This window comes from Rhea americana, unplaced genomic scaffold (genome assembly GCF_003343005.1).
Source record: "Rhea americana isolate MKP2758 unplaced genomic scaffold, rheAme1 scaffold_24, whole genome shotgun sequence".
Taxonomy (NCBI): domain Eukaryota; kingdom Metazoa; phylum Chordata; class Aves; order Rheiformes; family Rheidae; genus Rhea; species Rhea americana.
Window position 1 is genome coordinate 1,050,767 of NW_028186357.1, and position 4,565 is coordinate 1,055,331.

The window sequence follows — 4,565 nt, forward strand, 5'->3', positions numbered from 1 at the left end:
TATTACTTGTCAACAGCAAGGGAAGAGGCGAAAACGGCCCCGCTGTCAATCATGGCCAAGGTTTCCTCCGCGAAGAGACATCCCAGCCCTTGAAATGACAAATCATTACCCAGCTCTGCCCGCAGTCCCCTCCCCGCGCCAGGAGAGAAGGGACGAAGCCTTTCCCTCTCTCGCGCGCGCAGTCCCCTCCCTTCCTGGGGTGCATCTGGGCTCTGAGTCCTGATAATATGATGTAGATAAGGCCTAGACTCAAACAACTTGGATTGCATCTTTGGGTCAATACAGCATGGTTTATGGCCGTCCCTGTGCAAACATTTTGAAAAGGGCTGCGGAGGGGCGTTCACACACAYGAGCTGCTCTTCCAGGGCAGAGCAGTGGTCACGTCAAATAACACCCAYGTTGTGTCGATATTACCTTTGTTGGCTACCCACTACCAGCCCTTGGAGGAAGATCGAGTGATGTCACTTGAAGCTGGAGAAGAAAATGAGTCAGTGTCACAGCTGGCTAAAGGTTAAAGGTAGGTCAGCAATCAGAGCTTGTGGCACTGCCAAGAGACACCAGACGTAGTGATGCTCATCAGATCACACTTTGAGTTATTGGAGGGAGAAAATGAAGGCTTCTCACAGCCAGCTTCGTGCTTTTACCCTCCCCACTAGGCTGAGGAGATATGATGTCACCCTCATCCACCATCCACATCACCCAGGTCTTCCCTCTCCTGGCCCCAGGCCAGCCACAGTGTCACAGAGCTCCCACTCAGCAAGAGCTTGGTTACAGCTGTAGGTTGTTATGGCAGAAGGTTTCAAGCAATGGCAAGTGAGGAAAATGGAACTGGCTGGAAGCAATCGGACAGACTCCCGAACAGGTGTATGGTGTTGCATCTCATGCTGACCCATGACAGGCTTTTCTGGGAAAGGCCTGTCTCGTGGAAGGGCAAGTCCAGTTTCTCCCACAGGACTCTGGGATTATTCAATTTACTGAATTTTGCACAGAAAGTTCTTTCATTGTTAAGAGTCATGAGTTTTACTGCAAGTAAAACACAGTCATGCATTTCACTAATGCAATATAGCTTGAAGTGGTTGGTTTAATCCTGGTTTCACCTTCCAGACACCTTCCTTGACATTACTGCTCCCTCTCCAGTGACGTTGTTGTGTGTCAGAGATCCTTTCCTTTCCATGAGCTGTTCTGTGAGATCCAGTTCAACATCCTGTTGAATCTGGAGGAAAGAAGAGTCTTGAGAAATAGGGAGATGTGTTGCCAGAAAAAGAGCCTTGGCCAAAAGGAAAGGCTTGCCAGACTGCCTGAACTCTCACTGAACCAAGGAGTAGGGCGGCCCTGTGTATCYTAGCAAACTCCAAATAGCAAGAAATATCCCCAAACTAGGTTTTGAAATATCTTAGATACACACTCATTTTGATTTCATCCACACAATCCCATGTTACATGCGGGCTGCCAGGATTTGTCCGCATCCTAGGTACATAGAGTGAGTAGACTTTGCAACGTGTTAACTGTAGATGGGCTTTTCCCCTATAAAGATTGGATGCAAGAACATTTAACTTTATTTTCTTATCATTTGTGGGGCATAAAATAATTTCATGTACAACAGATATTTTTTTTCCTTCTTTCCTTTTTTAAGAACACGCCGTAACTAGTGGTGCACAAATGACTCCTTGGTTAGATAAGAAGTTATGTTTTTATCCTTGGACTATGCCCCCAGGCTTTCAGTTATGCCAGCATCAGCTAAGTTAGCATCTGATTAGTCGTTCTTGCCTCTTACTCAATGTCAGTCATGATTAAGCCTATTAATCTGGCACATTTTTGTAAACTGAGCTATGGGCACAATCCTGCCTGATTCTCAGCACTCTGCTTCTCTTGCAGTTATGCAAGGACTCTCAAACTGATTTCTACGGTTCTAGTGGATCTGTATGGGTTCTTGGCCATTAAAATAGCTCTCCTGGTACTCACCATGCTTTCAGAGAGTTGTGGCCCAGAGAGCAGACACCGGGCTCAGAGGCTTGAGGTCAGCAGGCATTAGGTTTGGAAATCTCTCCRTGTTCTCCGTCCCTCAGTCCAAAGCAAAGGCTAAAGCTCATTTCCAAAGGCTGCTGGGCAATGAAGGCTCACTCGAACAATTCTTGTTCTAGGAATAAGAAAAGGTTACATAGTGCAAATTTCTCAGTTCAGGTTTTCAACACCACATCCATACTGATGACCACAACTGACTTGTTATTGAATGGTGGTGCTGCAGTGATACTAAACGCACATTGCTATGCATCTCAAACAGATGTCAGCATGCTGTTCCACTCCAGCAGAAAAGCAGCCCTGAACATTACTGTAATTTTGCTGAGGTCTGAGAAATTTCTTCTTTTCGCTCTCTGTTTTTGTACTGCACTTTCTGAGTCACGGTTGCAATTAGACTGAGCYATTTGAAGCTGAGACTGAGTTTTATTAACATCAGGAGAAATCCAGCTTGCTTTGAGGTGCCCTCACATACATTTTGCACCATTCATTATCATGAAGCAGATAGAGCAAGACAATCCTGTCCTAGAAAAGAGCAAGACAATCTCTTACTGATTTCTTCATTAACTTACAATTATTTTAGCTGGTACAGTGGGCTGGCTGGGGAGCTGAGCCTCTAGCTGACTCCAGTAAGTGTTAGACGTACAAACCTGCCCTTGAAAAAGCTCCCATTGATGAGAGAAACAGGCAGATGGCAGGTGGGAGAGGTCTGATGCTTGCTTGRCTCTGAGGGCTGTGGGCAGCCCCCCCAAAAGGTGACAAGCCACCAGAGCCACTGTCCCCTTCACTCTTCCTGCTAGCATGTCCCAGGGAGTCCAGATTGTGCACATCAGCCTAGGTTGGTCTCAAGTAGAAACACATGATAAGCCTGCAAAAAGCACTCAGGGGATAGGAGAAACCACAAATCCTCCACAGAGAGGGACATCAGTGAGGAAGTGTTAAGGTGGAGGTTTAGATCCTTTTCGGCTGTGTATCACAGAGGAAACGTCCCTTTCTTTACATCAGGGGTGAGGCTGACCAGCAGTGCTCTGCTGCGACGCTGTTTCCAGGACTTGAGCTCTATCATGGGTCACAGACCTGGCATCCCTCGTAGGTGTATGGGTATTTTAGGTGCATGGGTAAAAGCTGGTCAGTGTAACACCATCTTCCCAGTTTTCAAATGGATGTTAATCGTCCTCCATATGGAGACGAACCGCTTTCTAATATGTTCTCAATTTATTCATTTTTTCACTGTCCACAACTGCATTTCAGGAGGCTAGAGATAGCTGGAGAGAATGCAGGAGAAAGGAGAAAAGGGAGGAAAAAAGTAGAGTTATGTTTAATAAAAATAGTCCAAATTTTCAAAGATAGCACTCTGAGAATGAATCAGTGTGGTTGCTTATATATACCGTGGAGAGGATAGAAGGCAAGCTCTGGCAAACATATGGTTTCAATATGACAACACGCTTATTCCTAAAAATAAAAACAGATGCCTTCGGGATTGTTTATTAGACAAGGTAAAGCACAGGAAAGATAAGAACATTTATTAATTAAGAGAGCATGCTGTCAGGAGCAACATTTCTTTGGCAGGGTAAGTATGAGTATATATTTTCAAACTATGGCATCTGTGGATCCTATTTTTTAAAGGAAACTGAGACTATACTGCACAATTTAAAGTCTTACCACTGCAGATTTGAAAATTTTCTCCATTTGAAAAGTAGCACAAATATAACTCTCCCCTGACGTTGTAGTGTCTGTGAGTATAAATTCACCAATCTCCATAAAATTACCTACTTAGAGAGATGGTGTCTGGATAAAAACACTGGTGGAAATACAAAGGCTAATAAGGACTTAACTTTTGGTAAAGTGCAGTAAGGAATACTATGCTGTGGATATTATAAGCAGTGTGAAATCAAATCGTTAGCATATAATCACTACTGCAGACGTGACAAAGTTATCCAGACTAGATGTCTATTAAACAGTTCCCTCCTTTCTTGAGTGTAATTTCTTACAGTGTGATGCACATAACACTGAATGGGACTTGCGATGGAGCTAGCAGCAAAATCTCTCGGCACTGTCAGSTGTTTCTTATTACTACAAACATTTCCAGTGCTGTGATTTTTACTGCGTAGTAAGGGGCCGATTGGTCATCCAGTTATATCTCCTAAAAGTGTTCTGTCAGCGTGGTAGGTTTTTGTTAAATAAAAATAGTTTAGGGAAAGTCTTGGGCAGCAACTTTAAGTTTTTCCAGAAAGCATCAGGACAGTTCATCTACTATGCTTTAAACTTACTGTGTATTTAAAAGCAGAACAGCAGTCACATCAGATCTTCCTTTCCACTGCGGTGGGGGACTCTCAGCAGGAGCACGCAGGGATCCGTGCTGATGACTGGGCCACGTCCCCACAGTGGCCTGGTGCAGGCACAGCTTCCAGCTACGGCCTGGCAGCTTCATCCCTGCCAGGTGAGCCAAAAATCTAGGTGGGACAGATGGAAAAAAAGGTGAGTCACCCTTTGCAAAGGCTTCAGAACCCAACGGGGAATGGCAGGCACCAGTGTTACRGCCAGGTACA

General features: G+C 44.9%; 1 long non-coding RNA gene across 1 annotated transcript; it reads right to left on the reverse strand.

Annotated features, from left to right (window-relative positions):
- Window positions 1-1,081: 1,081 nt before the first annotated feature.
- LOC146595027 (uncharacterized) lies at window positions 1,082-4,352 on the reverse strand. Its single transcript, XR_014896030.1, has 3 exons — window positions 4,287-4,352; window positions 1,963-2,137; window positions 1,082-1,213 (listed from the first exon to the last, which is right to left on the reverse strand). It is a non-coding gene; the product is annotated as an uncharacterized LOC146595027 (long non-coding RNA).
- Window positions 4,353-4,565: the final 213 nt, after the last annotated feature.